This window comes from Thalassophryne amazonica, chromosome 1 (genome assembly GCF_902500255.1).
Source record: "Thalassophryne amazonica chromosome 1, fThaAma1.1, whole genome shotgun sequence".
Lineage (NCBI taxonomy): Eukaryota > Metazoa > Chordata > Actinopteri > Batrachoidiformes > Batrachoididae > Thalassophryne > Thalassophryne amazonica.
The window spans coordinates 59,842,844-59,865,204 of NC_047103.1; the positions used below are offsets into that span (position 1 = coordinate 59,842,844).

The following is a 22,361-nucleotide window of genomic DNA, read 5'->3' on the forward strand; positions in this document are numbered from 1 at the left end:
TGGTACAAACTCACACTTTATTATCCTGTTTTGAAAATAAAAAGTCTAACACAACACTGATTTTTATTGTTTTTCTTAACATATATTCACTGCACTTTATGTACAATGCCAAATCAGAAAAAGTTGGGTACAGTATGGAAAATGTAAATAAGCAGCAGTGATTCTGACATGTGCTTTCATTTCTGTTTCGTTGTAGACAGTTTGAACCCAAGATATTTCATTACCCGGTCAACTTCATTTATTTTTTGAGTACCCATTCCTGCCATCAGGCCCTCCAACACAATTCCCAAAAAGGGTAGGACATTTAAGTGTGAAGTTGGATGAAGTGCACACTTAGTGCGCATGACACAGGAATCATGTGCAAACCATGTAATGTCGTCCCCGCCTCAAATGCCTTGTGCACCTGTTGCTACAACTATTTGCGCACACATGCGCCTGAACGACAAAGTGTGTGCCGTGCAAACCCATCACACCCTCTCGTGCAGGTGCCGGAGAAATTCCCGGTGACACTCACGAACATCTAACACTGCTCACATTCTTGCACGATAACAGACTGCAGACAATCACCTTCGACTCACAGAGAAATTTGTCTAAGTCCCACACGAGTGTAGCTTTGGTGTGTGCGCTGAGATGAAGGAGGTGTGCCCTCCACTGAAGTGGCTGTCGAAATCTGTGGATCTGGACAGTCCAGCTGGACACCACTTACTGTGTTTGGACGGGCATGGACAAATAACTGCCCACTGTGACGCATGTGTCTGTTTGCTGTTATCACGTGGACATAAATAAAAACATATATCACTGTGGCGACGTGCTGCAGTGAGCACACACAGCGTGCACATGGACAGGCTGCTCCCAGGTTGAAGCGGGACTGTCAGATCAGAACAACAGCAGGCGATCTCACTGTCACGTCAACCACGTGAGCTCTGTTCCATAATGCGGTGTCCTGCGGCACATCATCCAGAAGACGCGCGCGCGGCCAGTTGGAGATGCGATATAACAAATGAAAAGTTTACCAGACAAAACATGAATTATCTTGGGTTCATGCTATCTGCAATGAAATGGAAGTAAAAGTAAATGTAAGACTCACCTTGGGTTGTTTTCTTTTTTGTGGGGGGGTTCATACCATCCCCACTTTGTCTGATTTGGGGTTGTAGGTAGATAAAGAAGGTCTAAATTCTTAGGATGTGACATTACATTACATTCTTGACAAATGTGCTTGTGCAGGCTGAAAGGACTTGTGTATTAAAAAAGGAAATTTTGAAACATGAATGCAATAATCAAAGGCACAAATCTTGTGTTTGATAGTCAACTTCAGTGATGGGAAAACACTTCCTCCCTTGTGACCTGTGAAACCACCTCCCTTTGTGGCACATGCACAAATCCATTTCTACATCACCGAAACCAGCTGTGCTCTTAGATATTCTGTTGTACATTTGCAGCGTAGTCTTTGCCCTGAGTGTCACTCTCAAAAGTACATCCTTTCTGTGTTGAACAACCTCAGTTTGGTCATGAAGTTGAAGTAGACAAAGGCCAGGCACACCAACAGGTTCTTCATCAAATACAGGATGGGTGTGACGAGGCCAAAGAAGGCAATGAGTCCAACACGCACGAAGAAGAAGGGCAAGTCTTGCAGGGCCACACCAAGTGAGGAAAGCAATGGGCTGTGGGGCATGACCACCACACGCAAACAGGACAAGTAGCTGAAGATATAAATGGGAAACACCCAGCCTGAGTAGTAGACTCGTGGGTGTTCTGCCACCCTCACCATCTCCACTGTGTCCATCCAGAACAGGAAGCTGTCCACAAACACGTCTGCTCGGGCATCACTGGCACACAGGAAACGTAACGGGCCGGTGTAAGCATATGGAGGTATGTGGTACGCTGCACCGCTTCCTGAGTGTGAATTCAACTCTGAGATGTTAAAAGGTCTCCCATGGTTACGTGGTATTCCTGGCACCATTCCGTTACTCTCTAGGCGTGCCCCTACTCCATTGTGGTTCCTGTCGTTGATCTGACCTGCTGCTCGTGGAATAGCACCGGCCCAGCTGGCCCAGGTGTAGCTGGCCTAGGAGCCGCTAGTGTGATGGGCGTCACTTGTGTCACCTGCTCCACGTGTGTGAGGAGACTAGAAGGGATGTCTGCATCTCTTGCCATCTCATTTGCTAAAGAAAGAAAAGGAAACAAAATTTATAGCTGTGCAGGTGCTTTTTCTTTGATGACACTCTTTGACCACAGTTATTATTATTATCTCTGCCAACTTGAAGGAAGTGCCAGTGGCAGATACAGCTGAGAGCACTGTACATTCATCCAATCACCAGTTTGCACATTTGCTGCTATATCTCCAAAGTTTTTGGTAGGTAACAAGCCAAACTTATCATATGGATAGTCCCAGTGGGGACAATAATGACTATAGCAACCATGATGTGACCTGCATAGTAATTTGATCATCGGGTCAGTTAATGCAAAGCCATTCTGTGGCTCAAAGACAATGTTTTACTACAAATGGTAAATGGACTGCATTTATATAGCACTTTTCCATCTGCATTAGACACTCAAAGCGCTTTACACATCAATGCCTCACATTCACTCCGATGTCAGGGTGCTACCATACAAGATGCCCACTACACTCCTGGAGCAATAGAGGATTAAAGACCTTGCCCAAGGGCCCTTAGTGATTTTTCAGTCAGGCTGTGATTTGAACCGTGGATCTTCTGGTCTCAAGCCCAACGCTTTAACCACTAGACCATCACCTCCAACCAGGCATACAAACTTTTGACACAACTTGAACAACGTGAAGGCGTTTATTCAAAGCAAGACGTTTACTCAAAGCTGAGCGGGGGAATTACTTATTCGTAGTGTCTCCTTAAAATTACTTGATGGCTAGTATTATACTGTAATTGTTGAACTATCCAAGCATGCACTTTGGCAATCGAGTGGCGGCTGAGTGGAACCAAGGGCATAAATACAGTATGCCAGGACAAAAATTTCAATCTGATTGGAGCTGTGGTTCTAATCTTAGGAACACCATATATAGTTCATTGCAAATTCAGAGCTTGCTGCCATTTTCAGGCACCCTGGATGGATGGATGGATGGATGGATGGATGGATGGATGGATGGATGGATGGATGGATGGATGGATGGATGGATGGATGGATGGATGGATGGATACAGTGGCTTGCTTGGCATAGAGGAGGGTTTTATTAAAAAGAAGACCTGAAAGCTCAGCTACAATTTGCCAGAAGGTACATCTGACATACAAGCCGAGATTTAATGTTTTGCTGAAAGAAAACCCTCCTCTGTACAACTTCATCATGAAGCTGTATAACTGGGGATAAAAATGCTAAATATGCACTATGCACAATTTCTCCAGTCACAGCCACAGAAGCCTGGATCTACTTCTGGGTTGTCTGGGTGTCTTGGTGGCTTTCCTCACTCTTCTCCTTCTTGCACAGTCACTTAGTTTTGAACTGTCTACTCCACACAGATTTACCATAGAGTGGCATACTGTTTGTATTTCTTCAAACTGATGTAAATAAAGTCCAAGACATATTCAGTGACTTGGAAATGTGGGTGGGTGGGTAGCTAGCTAGTAGGGAGCTAGCTAGATAGGTAGATAGATAGATAGATAGATAGATAGATAGATAGATAGATAGATAGATAGATTAGATAGATAGATAGATAGATAGATAGATAGATAGATAGATAGATAGATAATGTTATTCTAAATGCATGCTTATAATCATGATTTGGTACAAATCCTTTTTAAAAAAAAAAATCTAAGTTGTGCCACTTCTGCATTGTTTGATGAGTAATCACTGCAGTGAAGAAATGCTCTGTTGATTTTGTCTGCTGCATAAGCATTTTGTAACTCTGGGAACAGACCACCAAAAATAAAAAAAATAAAATAAAATACAGCAATCAGTATACTTCTCAATATTATTCTGAAGAAATATTGGTTGGAAGTGTTAATCCACAAATATTAGTTTTGGTTTTTGTTGGTATTCCACAGTTTAGCTGTGTGAACACAGGCTCTGGAGCAGGGGTGTGCAACACTCTTGCCATGAAGGCCAAGATGGTGCTGGTTTGTCTTGTGACAGAATGTCTCAGCAGGTGGAATTACTGAGGTGCTGAGGTGGTCAGTAACAAAGAAAACGTGCACTGTCTTAGCCCTTCATGCACATCCCTGCCTGTATGAGTGGGTGGTTTGTGTAATGTGTTGTGTTGCTCACCCTGTCCAGTTAGTCTGCAGTGGCGTATTCTTTCCACGACATCAATACAGATTAGAGAGAAGAGGACTAGTGACACTGGGAGCTCCTGGAACGTGTCGTGTTTTAGGTTGTTATTTATCTGAACCTGTGCAAACAATCATAAAATTATTAACTAAACAGGCACACACGTTTATAATGTATTTTATTTTGTTTTTGTTCTACCTTTGTATTTTTCTCTTTTATTTCCATAATTGTGTTTTATACATTTTGCCTTGTTATTTTTAAGAATCTTTGTGTCTCAGAAAAACGCACAAGAATTCCAGTGTGCTTGTAATTAAATGCACTTGCGCAAATGGCAATTAAACTTTTGTCGATTCTAATCGATTCAATTTTATTATTATTATTAGGATAGGCTCCACAACAATGGATGGATGGATTACTGCTGCATGTAACTGCTACTTAGTAAAACCTTTCACATTCATCAATAACCCAACCCCTATCAACACTGACATTAATGGACTTTTTACAAAGCATGTACATCAATCTGAACATTTCTGACCTGGACAAGTACTTCCAGCTCTGGTATTTGCTGGAGTCAGGACTTCATACCAACAGGACACAGAACAAAAGACCAGCAGGTCATCTTTTGCTGAATGTATGGATCTTATGCAAAAGACACCAGATAAGAAGAGACCAAAAGGTCAGCTTGGACTTTACAAAATGCCACATAAAACAGCAAATGGGAGCTGGACATGTGCCAGGAGGGAAGTGAAAATATGCTTTGGGGGGCAGATGATTTGACAAGAGCCACAGAAACAGGAAAAGACACCAAGCTGCTTATCAGGAGCTCCTTTTCTAAAACACTTCTGAGCAACCTTTTGGTTCTCAGGGGAGGAATCTCCAATTATCACCTCAATTCCACATACAGAGTAAATGAACACTGTAATCCTGCTCATCTAAGAAAAATGTGCTAAATGTGAATTTGTTGTGTTATTTGCATTCAGTCATCTAAAATACATGTAAAAAAAAAAAGACCACATAAACTAAATGGGTGAAAATGTTTAATGTTGTACCTCTGAGCTGGCGATGAGAAAGGCAAAGCAGGGTAATGTGGAGAGGATCACATATACAAGGGCAACAGGCCTCCTGACAGAAAGGAAGTGACAGAAACAAAAATGAAGGAAGGAAAATGGTGACAGTTGCAGATTCAGAACATGCTAAACCAGCAAAAAGAGACATCTAAATCAGCTACAAGCCTGTCCAAACCCAGCCCATCTGGTTACACTCATTCAGCTGCACCGAGTTCCCAGGTGCCCGATTTCAGGAACTCACCACTTCTTTTTTCCAATGAGAAACTTCTTCTTCATGAAGACCATGTACTTCAGGGGTAGCCAGACCAGCAGGGCAGTAGAGGTAACATAGGCAATTGAGGAGGCAACAATCAACCAGTAAACAGTGGTGCTGTCACCGGGGGCTGCTCTGAGGCTTTGACCTTTACTACAATGACAGCAAACCTCTGCATAATGATAAAGAGCGGCACACAAAGGCCTGTGAACTGCAGTAACTCACAAACGGCGAACTTGAACATCCTTCCCGAGCCCATGATGTGGTGGTCCCTGCACGAGGGCAATCAAAGAAAACAAAAAAGGCAGTAAAGAAGATCGTGCGCTGTTGTCGAAGTGGGATCAGCCCTGTCCCATGGAGGGCTAGAACCAGACCTGGGACCAGTGCATGTCTCCACTAGCATTTTCCACACACCACAGGCCTGGCTCGCTGCTCGACCAATTGCTTACACTGCACTCAGCATTGTGTTGCTGTGATGATGGTGTGGCTGCACATTTACTCTGTTTAGATATTAAACAGGATACAAACAAACTATGACCCCAAGACCATCAAGAGCATGTCTAGCAGTGAAATGGTAGCGTATGTTTTTGAAATTGAAATCTCCATTTGTCAAATCTTGAAGAATGTACTAATGTGGCCGCCGGCAGCTAGCCCTTTACGTCACTAACAGTACCAGAATTTAGATATGATGAGATTGAGACCTGCTCCATTATTGGTAAAATTAGGATGGAGGAGAAAAGTAAATCAGTACAACACTACTATCTTACTCATATTAAAGCGAGAGCAGATGAGTCTTTAATCTGGATTTGAATATCTCCAGAGAATCAGATTTTATCTCAGCAGGCACATTACAGTGGTCCCTCGTTTATCGCGGGAGTTACGTTCTAAAAATAACCTGCAATAGGTGAAATCCGCGAAGTAGTCAGCGTTATGTTTTTACAATTATTATAGATGTTTTAAGACTGTAAAACCCCTCACTACACACTTTATACACTTTTCTCAAACAGGCATTAACATTTTCTCACTTTTCTCTCCTGTGTAAACACTCTCTTTTTCTTCTGGGCGAGAAGATTATAAACAGACACACGCAGAACACAATGCGTGTGCTCTCCCTTCGCTCACTACCTCCGGGGGTACGGATGCGGGACCCGCAAAGAATCCAAGTCATGGCCACGGAGCTTTGCGGCTGCGGTTACCAAGACCATGCAGCGGGCGCTGTGGATTTTTCCGCAAGAAGTCTATCCTTGCGGGCTGTTGGAGCGCTCTGCATCAAAACAGCGAGCGTAGTCTCTGGACCTGTTGCTAGAGTTGGCGCAGCTCCGCACAGCGGACAGGGGGGGGGGTGAGTGGCCCTGCTGTGCTTACTGAGCCCGCAGACTCAGTAAGTACATCGGAGGCAGTGAGAGCAATCGTGGTGATGCCAACCGGTGCCGCGACCGGCCTGCCTGATAAGGATGCAGAACACAATACGCTGTAAAAAAAAAATGAAGCACGCAAAATTGCACAAAAAAAAATCTGCGAAACTGCAAGGCCGCGAAAGGTGAACCGCGTTCAACCTTCCAGACTCCTTTTAGTTTAGAGGAGCTGCCCACCATAATCACACCGTAAATGTCTAAACAGGTGGAAAAAAAACAACATTAATACTCTTCATATTGTCATTTTGAAAAATATTTCAACATCATACATAATCTCAGAAACATTTTTTGTTTGTGTGTTTGTCCCACTACGTCTCCAAAATGGTTGGATCAATTTCCACTAAACTTGCTGTGTGAATGTAGGATGACCCCAGAATTACCCTTAAGGGGTTTGTTTTAGCAAAGGTCAACATAATTTGGTCAAAAGTAAAAATTTGAGTTTACCTTTCTGTTTGTTTTTGTGTAGGCTCTAAGTTGTCCAGGTGGTTTCCATAGTAGAGAAGCTTGAATCTTCGACTGGACTTGGTTGCTTGACGCGAGGACGTTTCGCTTCAAAACAGAAGCTTCCTCAGCTAAAATTCTTGCTCTGGTGGTCTGACTTCTGTCTTGACTCTTGTAGAGAAGAATAATCAAGAAGTCACAAAAGCTGGAGTTTTAAACCTAACCAGACCCCCCCTACCGAGAGGCAGATTGCTATAGGGTAGTGACTAAACAATAGCTCTAATTAGCACCTATTGTTCTCTAGTTAGCACCCTCCTAATGACAGGGCAGCTGTCCCTCCTAATGATGGGATGGACCCTCTCGTGATGGCTCCCTTGCCGACTCTGCTGATGACGTGAATGACTCATTACCATGAACAAAAGACTGAAACTGCTTTGACCTGAGTACCCCATTGTAAACAGGGGATAAAGCGTGTCTCAGACTCCCTCCCCGGTTAAGGCTGGGTTTCAAACGTTTCACAAAGAATGCCTCCTTGACCCCTCTCTCAAACCATTTCTTCTCTGTGGCTAATATTTTAAAATATGGGGTACTCAGGTCAAAGCAGTTTCAGTCTTTTGTTCATGGTAATGAGTCATTCACGTCATCAGCAGAGTCATCAAGGGAGCCATCATGAGAGGGTCCATTCCATCATTAGGAGGGACAGCTGCCCTGTCATTAGGAGGGTGCTAACTAGAGCACAATACGTGCTAATTAGAGCTATTGTTTAGTCACTAGCCTATAGCAGTCTGCCTCTCGGTAGGAGGGGTCTGGTTAGGTTTAAAACTCCAGCTTTTGTGACTTCTTGATTATTCTTCTCTACAAGAGTCAAGACAGAAGTCAGACCACCAGAGCAAGAATTTTAGCTGAGGAAGCTTCTGCGATTTGAAGCGAAACGTCCTCGCGTCAAGCAACCAGTCCAGTCGAGGATTCAAGCTTCTCTACTACCTTTCTGTTTGTTCCCTGATCATCATAGGTCCTTTGGCTAATTTCTATCAAACTTGATATGTGAATGAGTCATCTCCAGAATTGCACTTAAAGGGTTTGTTTTGGCAAAGGTGAAGGTTATTGGGTTAAACCTCAAAAATTGTGATTTTTCACGCCAATGTTGAGTAAGGCAAGGTCAGATTGGCCAAAAATCATTCCTTGGGGTTAGGGTCATTTGTGGTCAAAGGTCCAAAATCATGATTTTCACTCTGATTTACATGAAACCTGGCACACATATGTAGCTGGGTTCTGGAACTACCCAAGCAAGATCAAATTTACCAAAGATGAGTCTGTTGGGTAAAGTCATGCCATTCTGTCTGTTTGGTGGCCTTCTCCTCCCAGGTCCTTTTGCAGACTTCTAATAATCTATTATTACTATTATCAAGTCAATGAAATAAGCACATCAAGTTTTATTCTTGATTTATTCTGTTTTACTAGTGTAAACCCACAAAGGAACTGGTTAACTGACAGGACAGTCTGGCAGGTTTGACTTATGCCAGATAGTTACCTCATCCATGAATGAATAACGTCCATCAGGCACTGATGTTGGGTGCCCTTTGGCCCAGTTGGTGTAAGAAATCCCTTTCCCGTCTGTCCATACAAAGTGCATCTCCCAGTTAACATCGTTCATGCCGATCCACACATCTTCATTGAACTGCAGCATCTGTGTTGTTAGGAAGGCTAGAAATGGAACAACAACAAATCTGTCAATATTAAGTTTCATGTTATCAAGAAATCATTTTAAAACAGTCTTCACTATTTAATATTGTTCACATCACTCACCTTGCTCTCTTTCACTAACAATAGAGACCAAATTTGCACCCTGGTCTTTGCAGTGTTGCCTGGCCAGCTGCCAATTCTTGTTGTCTTTCCCCACAATAAATTTGTAACACTATATGAAAACAAAAGGTTTGCAATCATTTATATGGGAGATGCCAGAAAAGGTGCCCATTTCAAAAATATTTACAGTCAGAGAATATCTGATAATCATATCTCATCCTGACATAGTGCATGATCAGATACGTTTTTTAGTAACTTTAATCAATTTTCAAGACAACTGAAGATGTTGGTACAGTGGTGCTTACTGATTCTTTATACATTACATATATACATGCCATGTGTCTCAGGGTGGGTGGGGGGGGGGGGTGGATTCTGGGTGATCTGGGCACTCATGATGTAATATTCAGATGATACTGGATGCGTAGACTGTGTACATACTAGACAAAGTCTGTGTCTGCGTGGTGTCACCCATAAATGTTCTCCAGAGACCTGGAATAGCTGATATGAAGCTTGTGTCTGTGTCAATAAGAAATATACTCAAAACCTGGATTAATCTTTTTAGTCACATAGCACTATTATTATTCTGAACACTACATATATTTTTTTTTTTTTTTTTAAACAACTAATAAATTGCATGTGCATATGTATCCACAGCCTTTGTCATGAAGCTCAAAACTGAGCTCAGGTGCATCCTGTCTAGGTCCCACAGTTGACAGTACATGTCAGAGCACAAACCAAGCATGAAGTCAAAGGAATTGTCTGTAGACCTCTGAGACAGGACTGTCTCAAGGCACAAATCTGGAGAAGGATACAGAAACATTTCTGCTGCTTTGAACGTCACAGGGAGCACAGTGGTCTCTATTATTCTGAAACAGAAGACGTTTGGATCCACCAGGACTCTTCCTAGAGTCGGGGTAGAAGGGTCTTAGTCAGGGAGGTGACCAAGAACCCAATGGTCAGAGCTCAGAATTCTTGTGAGGTGAGAGGAAAACCTTCCAGAAGGGCAACCATCTCTGCAGCAATCCACCAATCAGGCCTGTATGGTTGAGTGGCCAGACGGAAGACACTCCTTAAAAGGCACCTGAAGGACCATCAGACCATGACAAACAAAATTCTTTGGTCTGATAAGACAAAGATTGAATTCTTTGGTGTGAAGGCCAGGCATCATGTTTGGAAGAAAGCAGGCTCCATCCTTCAGTGAAGCATGGTAGTGGCAGCATCATGCTGTGGGAATGTTTTTCAGCGGCAGGAACTGGGAGACTAGTCAGGATTGAAGGTTTCGTCCTGGAAGAAAACCTACTCCAGAGGTCTCTTGACTTCAGAGTTTGACTTTAAGGAAGATCATTTTGGACATTTTAGTTTTTGCATTTTTTGCATTTAAAATGTCATAAACAAATTAAAATGTTTGAAATATCAAGTGTTCTAATACTTTTGGAGGGCAGTGTAACTCCTGTTTGCTTGTTTGTTTGTTTTTACAGTGCTGCTCACCTTTACAAAGCTTTCTCATGTATTTGTGTAATGTGGAATGTGAACATTCCTAACAATTTTTACTACCCACCCAACAGATAGAAGGTGTCTTTCCTTGTACAGCCACAATGACAGCAAGTTGTCATTATGGACTTGGGATGAGAGTAATGTTAGAGGAAGTGTATTAAACACGGTTCCACAATTTTACCTTTCCACGGAAATAGAGCCATTCAGGGGCACATCCTCCTTGGGGGGCAGTTGTGGGGGCCATTGTTGTGTTTATAAAAGTACTACTTCTTTTGCAAATGGAAGGAAGCTCCACACCACAGTTGATATCATTCCAGTACCCTATGTGCAGAGTTTCCATGCATCCCAAAAGCAATGTTAATCAAAATCATGGAAGTGGTTTATAACAACTAATAAGGCATCCTTTTTTTTTAACGTACCCATGCTCTTGTATATAGTCACACAGTTTTCATCATTGTTAGCAAAGTTGGGCTCATTTTGTTCCCATGCAGTGTAAGTTACAGGGGTATCATCAATCCAACTGAAGAAAAGAATTAGAAACAATTAATCAACTTCAGATCTATCAAAATATAAAGACAACACTGATGAGTAGAGGCATGAATTCAGTCAGTAGAAATATGCTACAAAAAGAAAAAACATGGACAAGAAATTAAAATAATTTGGGGTTACTTTTGTTGAATATGAAGGGTCTTATTTTGATGGTGGGAACTATAAACAGCACAAATCCATTAGGGACATGTCTAAATGCACTTTTCTTTTTATGAGGTGGGAAATCCATGGCCATTTTGTAGCACCTATTCCGTTTACTGTGGAGTGAGCCGTACACACAGTGCTCTGGTAAAGGGGAGGCAGATGCAACTGAAAGGATTTCTGGTGCATGAAAGGACTGGCATCATCCAATAAGATTGCTCATCAGCCACCAAAGCACACTGAGGTGAAGCAGGCCATCTGCAAGGTGTTTTTGCCATCAGTGTTTTACACTCATGGATGTCTTCAATTCAGATTCATCGTGTATGTTACACATATCATGTCGCCCTTCTCAGAGAGAGAGAAAGAGAGTGCGGGGGAGTGTTGCCTCATAAAAAGAGTTTTTCCTCCCTCCTCCAGGTTTTTTTTTCTCTGTACAGTGGTCATAATATGCCATGACTATCCATCTTCAAATACATCTTGCAGTACAAGATGCATTTGCACTGCATATCTCAGTTCAACCACCAACTTTAGCTGCTCTGCACCACCCTTGAGGGGCCTGATGTGTTACAAGGATGCAGGCACACAGTGCAACCCTCACTAAGCCCACAAGGGCATAGCTACTGGGAATCAAACCTAGATAAGCTCAAAAGATACTACCCATGACACTGCCCAAGCCCAAAATTGGCCTGTTGGTCTTACATGCCCCCAGTGGTCATAATATACCATACATCCTTGCAGGTGACTGGTGATGATATGTGCAGGCAGAGTGTATGTGTGTTGAAAGGTGCTTATGTAATGTGCACCTAACTGTGCCTTTGGCCGAGTGCTAGGCAGCACCGGAGTCTAGCTCAAGTTTTTGGTGCTCCAACATGTAAATGATTTCTGGTGGCGGAGGATAAGAAAGTGCTTGCTCTGCACCCAACCACACCTCATTTTAAACCGACATGCCCACATAAGCACATGGTAACTAGTGTTAGTCCAAGAACCCAGGTGTTGGACCTAAACATGACAACTGCATCAGCTTAGTAATTACTAACAATGCTGGCCCATAAAATTCAAGGTGTCTTTAAGGTGTTTGTATTTTCAAGCAATAATAATTTTACCAAAAAAAAAAAAAAAAAATCAGTTCATTTTCAACGTGGCGGTTAATTCTTAAAAGATACTGCAAAAGACAATAATGGCACACTATAACAGAAGACAACACAGAAGAAGAGATATACTATAACAGAAAAAAACAAGAAACAAAGCAAAGAAAGAAAGAGAAGACGACAAATAGCATCAGATATCAGACTTGTGCCTACACAGTGACATTGCAGTTACCTAAATGATTTATCCAAATTCACTGTCATGCCAATGTAGTACTGTCCTTCAGATGCTTTAGCTATCTGTTGAAACACAGTAAGAGACAAAGTTACACTGAGTCACAGTAGCATGTTTACTGCTTTGCCAAACCAGCAGATGAGGACACAGAAACCTCAAATACTGTGCAAATATCTTAAGCATAAAAGAATAGTTTCTAAACATCATTTTTTTTTTTTTTTTTTTTTTTTTGGAGTGATATACAAAAATGATTATCCCTTTATCTGAAAAACTTATTATTTTGGACGAACTCTCATGTTTACATATCTCATGTTTATTTACCAATCATTGGTTAGTCAGTTTACCCGAATTTGATAAAGTTGCTGCTTTAATATACAACTTTTATGAATCAAATAAGTTGTCTTTTTTCTTTTTTTATAACATTTAGAAATTTCACATTTTTTCTTTTGCGGACTAACACTTATTTAAAACACAGCTGGCAACTACATTTACAGACCAACATTTGGGACTCATATTTATTGTTTTAAAATTCCTGTTTTAATTCATACCAGTTTCCAAAGGAATTTCCTCTCACTCTCCCCTGTGATTACAGCAAGTTCACCGAAGTTCTTTTTGCAGAATGCTCTCGCAGTTTCCATGGGGACTTTGTCATTGTTGATGAAATACTGCGTGTCATTGTATATAATCCAGCCGTCTTCTGTAGTGTTATACACTATGAAGAGAAAATGCCTGATTTGTTCCTCAGCTACAGTCAGTTTGATTCATGAAAAAAGGGCTAAGATTCCAGGTTTGGTAAAATAAAAACAACATGGACACGTGAAGCGGCAATAATTACCTGGTGCAACTAAGACAGGATCCGGTTTGGGAGTCACACTGAAAGCATACAGTACCATGAGGGAGCGTGCATAGAACAAATTTCATTTTCCATACTGCGACTACACATTATGACTATGTTGCCTTACAAACACAAACTCATCATGAGGATAGTTGATGTTACCTTTCCGTATCTGGCAAATCCAATCATTGTAATGTTCACAGTGCCGGTCGTTCCAGTGGCGTCCATAATAATAAAACATTCTGCACAGTGTTCATTGTTATTGTGGTTGTTTGGTTCTCCATAGCCCCAATTTTCATACTCAAACTAGGTCATAGATTTTGAAAAAGAAGCAAAATTAGATGTGATTGAAAATGACAGTGATAATTTAAGCAGCGGTGGGCATCGTTCTGCAATCAACTAATAGCTAATTAGCAAAGCTAACTTGCTCATTTGTGGATTACCTTTTAGCCAACCTTAAAAACCATTGGGGGACCAGTTATCTTCCACTAAATTAATTGCGCTCACTTGAAATTAGCTGGGGCTTCTTCAAAATACAATTTAACAGACAAAAGCAATTATAAAGCCTAAAATCATGTTTGTTCCTGTTGGATCGTATACATTGAGCCAATAAGCCATCTCGCGGTTATAAGTGTGCATTCCTGGGAAAGCCTATGGCACTTCTGGGTCAACAGTCACAGGTACCAAACAACATAGTTTGCTGCAGGCTTAAACAATACAGCTGGAATTTGCATGACTGCTTTCTTATTCACTACTGTCACAATTGCCAATGTTATTGCTCAATCTCATGTGGCTGAACGCCACTTGTCCCTCTGAGAAGTTGATGCTGATCGTATGGGGCCAAGTAACTAGTTAAATTAACCAGACTAGTAGAATTAACCAGACAAATCACTCCAACAACTAAAAACGGTCATACACCACCACCCACAGAATCAAGAAAGTGCTATCAATCTGTATCACTCACCTAAATATTTTAGCAGTTTATCTCTGTAGCATTTCACAGTTAGCTTTTCAGCTTTTCAGTTAGTGGATTAAAGGTTACTGAAGCTAACTTTTAGGTTAACCGTGCCCACCACTGAATTAGTGTTAACAATCATGTAAAACATACAGGAGAACCATCAGTCCAGACAAAGCCTTCATTTGTACTGAGGTAGCTCAGGCCAATCCAGGCTGTGACAGATGTTTGGTACCTGTTGAACAATAACAAACACGGGTATTGATTACTTGAATGGTTGATTAACAGAAGAGAATGTGATATATTTGATTAACATACTGAGCATTTCTGAGGTCCTCCTGACTGTGTATGCTCATTAGATCTCCACCGATGTCCTTGCAGAAATCATGTGCTTCGTGCCAAGTTTTCTTTAGGTCCTTCCCCTTTTTATAAAGCTTTTATTTGTTGAAGAAATTAGTTGTGATTTATTATGAATAATTGTGATTTATTATGAATAATTAAACTGAATTACTATGTAATTTTGCATTGCTGGAGTGTTCATTTAAAAGATAAGTTTATTCAACAACAGATCTGAAAAGAATGAGGTTGGAGTCAGCCCTGAGACTGCTCTCTTACTTTGTAGCAGACATTTCTCTTGCCAGCAGGAGTCCATCCTAATGCACAACTCAGAGCTGCAGTGGTGGGAGGAATTGTGGTCATTTGTGCACCATCTGCAATTTTCTTGCAGATATATTTCTCTTTGTTGCTGCAGCTAACAACATCCCACAACCCAGCAAACATTCCAGTTGTCATCGCAACACATCCTTGATGTCTGTCTTTAATCAAACCCAGAAAAAGAAATCATAGAAATAATGTCAACAGATTGCACTCAAACACATGAATGCACTTTTTAAAGCATTACCCGTATGGGTATCATTTCAATACCAAACTGTATAGGTGGTGCAACAAAGCATTTGAACCCTTGTTGGTTCTGTTATTTCTGATTTCAAAGGCACATTTTTCACTGTCGATGATTGTGATTAAATTTCACTGTTTGGGGTCAAATATTTGAGCTGGTAACTCATTTAACAGCATTAATTCTGTTAGACTTGATTTAAAAGGTGAAATAGCATAAAACAACTAATTATATAGGCAGCTACTTATTTCTTCTGCTTCAAACAGGACAGCGTTCTTCATTGTATGGCCTTAGTGGAGAGCTGCGTTAACAAACGCGAATAAAGCTAAGCCAAGCAGCTACTTGTGTAATCAGTCATTTTAAAAGTTACTTTATATTAACTGAGGCAAACACTCCTATGTGTACCTCCGTAGGGATCTTCTCCATGCTACCAGCCACTTGTAATGATATTTTATTCCAATCAGCAGTGAGTATAAGTCCTGTGATGTTTTAGCTTTCCCCACAGACTTTCATTGTATAGCTGTGTTAATGTTCTAACTCAACCATGTTGCCAACTCCTCAGTGAAGCCCCTTACACACCAGGCTTGCATACAGTTGCGTTGTGATGTGTATGGAGTACGCTGAAAAATTGCACAGTTTTGGCATAGTCTCTGTGTAGGCTGTTATGTGATTGCGTGTAGTTGCATTCCTAATCTTGCTTTCAGTTGCTTACTGCCACATATGTCGCTCTTGCTGTCCACTCCTGCCTACTTTTTTTTTGGACAGTGTGGAAATGCACTCCATTCTCAAAACGTTATGTTAGATAATATCTGCTGTAAGTCCTTATTTTAGAAATGTGAGACTAAACCACACCCATTGTAAACACCCACATTGTATAAAAAGTGTTGTATGACCCATTTTGTGGGCCTTTCACAAGATGGACACTGTCTGTGAGGGTCCCGGTACAGTTTTCATTGTGACCTTTAATAAATACAAAATGAGGACAACAATGGTTTGGTTCTTGGAAAGGGGCAGTAAATTACATAGAGAGCCGGGAGAAATTACAAGTACATGAATGGCACTCATGTTGTACACACACACACACACACACACACACACACACACACACACACACACACACACACACACACACACACACACACACACACACACACACACACACACACACACACACACACACACACACACACAGAGAGAGAGAGAGAGAGAGACCTAGTGCACAGGGGAAAAGTTTGGGTCCAGACACTATAGACGACACGAAGATGGATTTGATACATTGGAAAAAGTCAGAAGACATAATTTCCAGGAGTTAATGGACTTTATTAACATGCCACAATCATGAGAGAACTGGAGGATGTGAAGCCAAAGCAAAAGCGGAGCTGCTTCTGGTGGTCGTGCGTGTGATCTGCCTTGAGAAGTGGACGGTGGACGTGTCTTCCTGCTGGGGATTGGTCCATGAGCAGGAGTTAATGGACTTTATTAAAGTGCTACAATCATGAGAGAACTGGAGGAGGTGAAAGCAAAGCAAAGCAAAGTGGAGCTGCTTCTGGTGGTCGCAAGGGAGATCCGCCGTGAGAAGTGGAGGTGGACATGTCCTCCTGCTGGTGATTGGTTCATGAGCAGGAGTTAATGGACTTTATTAACGTGCCACACTCATGAGAGTACTGGAGGAGGTGATAGCAAAGGAAACCAAAGCGGACCTGCTTCTGGCGGTCGCGCGCGACCTGCCATGAGAAGTGCATGGTGGACATGTCCTCCTGCTGTCAAGTGGTCTGTGAGAAGTGGATGGTGGACATGTCCTCTGAACGTGGAAACTTGGCTTCCGTGGTTTTGAAGCTTCACTGCCAGCAAAGTCCAGCAGGATGAATAAAATCTATCAATCCAGGTATGTACTGATAAAAGGATTTTTTGTCCTGGCGTGTAGAATTGTGGAGGCTTGGTGTACAGTAGTGCAGTTTTGTGTAGATTTACACACACTTGCGGAGTGCTGTGTAGACTTGCTTAAAAACTCCATACTTTCTGTGTCCAGTGCTCTATGCCGAAAAAATTAAACAGGTTTATTTTTTTTGCGTCCACCTCGTGTAGCCCTCAGCATATTGCTGCGTAGGGAGTAAAAACTCAGCGTAGAGCTGCTTAACTCAGTGTCGTCAGTACGCCGCAATATGCAACTCTCCACTGGCCCCGGTGTGAAAGGGCTTAAGGAAAGTCATTACTGGCTGTTCTAAAAGCCGCTAGAAATCGCTAAATGATGTCCATACATACATAAAAATACATGGATGACACAAGAAAGTGAAAACACTTATTTCCGTAGTGGTCCATATTATTATTACGATTATTATATTGATCAGCTTGTTGTTATGTTTACTCTCCATGCTGGTAATTTTATTACTTAATGTATTTGATATTAATTTGGTATTAATGGTATGATATTAATGACACAAACTCAGCTGTCAACAATTCCTGTGATTGCTTGATTATAAAAAGCGGTTGATTTGGCAGAATAACCAAAACAATGATCAAAATGGATAAAAAAAAAAAGAACTAAAAAGCCCAACTGGACAGATGAGCAGTGCCTGTTAGCACAGCTCACGGAGGAGAATAAAAGAGTTTTAAGAAGGAAATTGGGTCCTGGGATCACGGCACAAGGGAAGTTTAATTTAATTTAACCAGGTTAGTCCCATTGAGATCAGGACCTCTTTTGCAAGGGAGACCTGGACAATTATAAAGTTTCCAATTCACCTAACCTGCATGTCTTTGGATGTGGGAGGAAACCGGAGAGAACCCACGCAAACATGGGGAGAACATGCAAACTCCACATAGAAAGTCCACAGGTGGGAATTGATCCCATGACGCTCACCACTAAGCCACCATATTGCCCAAGACCAAGAGGTAGACTTCGGTGTGCACTGTCCAACAAATCAATGCGTCGGTCCCTCTCCTAGTGCACACAAGTGCTGGTACGTGCTGCAATCCAAAGCGAGAGCAGAGATTGCAGGCGACATTCTTCTCAAACAGGTGAGTGTTGTAGGCTAACATTTAGGCTACAGCTGCTGACATAGGTTACTTTGATATTAATAACTGTATGAATGATATAGAATTTACATTCATTTACATTTTTTCTGTAGCCAGGTATCTCAATGTTGTGATGACCTTCATCTTAGGTGTTATTGCGTTACTACGCTGGGTAGGAAAGTACGCTTATTCCTGATGAGGTCGAAGATGCTTTGTGAATAACTTTTATCTTACCAAGGGACAATTCAGTGTCTTAGAATTCGAGGAATTCTAAGACACTTAGTTTTACCCTTAATGTATCCAAAAACAAAACACTAATTTATAAGGGGGTGTCTTGATGCATAAAAATATGGCATAACTACTGCAATATATGTAGTTTTGCAGATATAGCTACTGATTCATTGTGCCCTGGTTTCCCCTCGTCAGTAAGCCTCACTCTTCCAGCAGCCAAAGGATACTCAGGCCAGAACCTGGGTTTTCGCCAGCTGACCAGACAGGAGAGAGAGAGAGCAGCCGCTACACAGCTGATTAACAGCTAATGCACTTCAGCGTGACAGCTCAACTGATCCATAGGCTAACTTCATGCAAACTGTGATGCTTGTATTTTTTATTGTAGTTATCAAAAAATAAATAATTGTACTGTGATGTTAAAGGAAAACAGCTCTTCAAAAGTCAAAGAACAAAACACCATAGAGAAGTGTGTTGTACCTGGCATGCCCACATTGAAATGACTGAATGTGGCTTTTCTTCTGCTGGTCCATTTGAAAGTGTTTATGTCGTCCATGTTGGAAAATCCTATCCAGAAATATTTCTCTGGTCTCAACCCCACCAAGCTGACCAAAAAGGCATTTTCAAATCTGAATAAAAGCATAAGAAAAGTGAACTGAAAATACAGTATACACCTCAGTGAGCACATTTCTGAGTGGTTAAATTGGAATGCATTTTTACCATTTCAGACACTGAAACCTAAAGCTTGGCTTTTGAAGGATACATCATTTTCTGTCAAAGTGAATTTCGAATATTATCAAATATTTATTATCCAATCATCCATTTTTTTTCTTATCCAACCATCCGTTTTTTCTGATTGTTCCGTCAGGTGGGGTACACCCTGGACAGGACAAACGAACACATTCACACCCGCACGTAAAATTTAAAGTTCCTAATCCACTTAACCTGCATGTCTCTGGATGTGGGAGGAAGCCACACAAACACTGGGAGAACAAAAAACTCCACACAGAAAGTTTTTATGCTTCGTCAGAAACTACCAGTTTGTTTCAGACCATTTTAATGACTGACACATAGGGAAAAAATATCAATATTTAAAAAAAAACATCCTGAATATGAATACATACCTATCAGCCACATCTACCAGATTAGAGCCGGCATCTAAACATATCTGCTTTGCCTCATCAAATGTTTTCGTCTCAGCTCCAGTGTTATAACAGTATGAACCAAACCGGAATGAGCCCTTAAGAAATAAATACGGATTAAAGGACATAATCTCATCTGTAAAATTCCACACAGATTTGAAAGGAACATCATCACTCACAGTCTTGCACCCTGGATTAGCCTCCTCCTGGGCTCCTTCAGGTGCTGTTGTAGACGCTTCCTTCTTACAAATGTATCCATACATCTTCTCGCACATACTATCTGCCCACTGTCCAAACTGTGTAATTGACCAATGGCAACAGTGCCATCGGGTTAATTATATTGTAGCAGCAGTCAGACATAATTAACAGACCGTTGTAACTGAGTGATTTTTCACCTTTCCTCTGATGAGGACACAGTCCTCTTGTAGGTTGGTGGCATGAGAAGGCCACCTCTCTGCCACTGGGTGAAGGTGACGTGGGATCGGTCCGACCATTCAAACAGCATGTGGTTCCTCTGATCGTTCAGTCCAATCCAAAGCACATCAGTCTGCACTGAAGGTTTTGAATGAAACATACTTTTATGGTTATGAACTATTTTTCTGAGATTTGTTGTAATGTATTTTGAGTTGAGTGCACCTTCAGTTGCCATTTTATTGGGTGTTTAAATGTTGCCATTTGAATTTAAATCAGTAATTGTCAAATGAACACAAACACATTTAAGTAAATTCAAAGTCATGACATTTAGCACAGAATATCGATGTGCAAACCACTGGTGGGCACAGTCACTGAATCAGCATATATCTGTTTAGCAAAGCTAACTATAAGGGGCAATTGAGAAGTTTTGAGCCTGACCCAGAAACCAACATCTCAGACCTGCTATCAATACTGCACCAAGTGCGTCAAAATGTCACACATTCTTGAGAATGTGTGTCTAACCTATTTTTGAAACTGAACAAACTCTGGCACATAGCTAATTCTATTCATGCACAGGCCATTGAATTTTTTTTTTTTTTATCTCCTATTTCAGAGAGATACTTATTCCATCCATGGTATTTGAGCTACTGGTGAATAATTATGCTGTATTCTGCCAGCATAGTGCACAGCTGTCTGTTTACACTCTGTTTTCCTAGTAGCAGTATATTTTACATTGATGTACTGTACATTGATGTATCTAATGCTGTCTATATTATATTTACTATCATCATTTCTCTAATGTTTGTCCAACCAAAGCAGTGCCATGAACCCACATCTAGTAACTTAAATAAACCAAAGTGGCAGATTTAATTTAATTTTGGCTTATTGCCATTAACAGAGGCAAAATCCTCTTTTACATACTGCTGTCTGTCACGTTACAGCCTGCTATCAATTGTGCATTTGCTCTGAGTAAATCAGACGCAAAACGGTCTCTACCCAACGTGCAAAAGGTTGGATTGTCCATAGAATCTGGCACTCGTTATCTGGGATCTTGGTAAATCAGGCCCTTAATCCTTTCCACTGATGCAACAAATTCCCTTTCTTGTCCACTGAAAAGGGATTACATTTTCTCCCAAAACTTTTCGGCCCCAAAATTATCCTGTAGCTTCTTTCACAAATATGAAATGTATATTTACAGTATGCAGCTGTTAGGCAACAATCCATTATTTACCATTATCAAGAGGTCAACACTGCCAATTGTGCAGGCATGGTTGACCTTTAACCTGCACTGTCCATCAATTTGCCTGTCCTAATTACATGTATTGAAATATTTTGGTTTTAAGAAATGTACATTGTCTACCAGGCTGTTTACTAATCATGTTCTTACACAACTCATTGCTGTGTGAAAACTTTTATTGGGTTGCTTCTGCATCATTGTTGATGCTATGGAGGTGGGTTCTGGTCCGCCGGCAGGGATGCAAGCTGGTTTGTTTTTGGTCACATGCTTCTTGTTAGTCATGTTGCTAGGTGACTGGGCATCGAAAACTCAAAGGAGTCCAATCAGACAAATGAAATGTATTCATTACTGGGAGCCTCAGCTAAACGTTATCAGTTAGAGGATTAGTGATTATCAAAGCTGACTTGTAGGTTTGTTGTGCCCACCACTAGTCAAAATTATAAACTCATTTGTGCACACTAACAGTATCCAGATTGTGATATAATGAAGCTCTGCTCCTCTAATTGTGTATGCTGGCCAAGTCTCCTCCTTCTTTGTGGCAGGCAGTCAAGGCATCCTTCCACATCTTCTTACTCCGGTCCAGGTAGTAACAATGACCCGAATATGGAAGCCAGTGCCTGGGGCAGAAGCTAGGCTGGTTGCTGCCTACAGAAGAAGAAGAAGAAGAAGAAGAAGAAGAAGAAGGGCCTTTACTGTCATTGTACATACATAGAACGTAATTTGTCCTCTGTATTTAACCCATCATAATTACAGTTAGACACAATCCAACCACTAGAAGCAGTGGGCAGCCACAGTCCGGCGCCTGGGGACAAACTCCAGATGGAGAGATGCTGTCTTGGTCAGGTGCACAGAAAGGAACAAACTCTAAATAAGCATGTTTTTGATTGTGGGAGGAAACTGGCGTGCACAGAGGACACCCACACAGAC

The 22,361-nt window shown here is 41.4% G+C and overlaps 2 pseudogenes; both read right to left on the reverse strand.

The window, feature by feature from the left end:
- Positions 1–1,240: 1,240 nt before the first annotated feature.
- On the reverse strand, positions 1,241–5,815 carry LOC117510891 (annotated as a pseudogene).
- Positions 5,816–8,892: 3,077 nt separating this feature from the next.
- LOC117503206 overlaps positions 8,893–22,361 on the reverse strand; it is a 29,087-nt pseudogene continuing 15,618 nt past the window's right edge.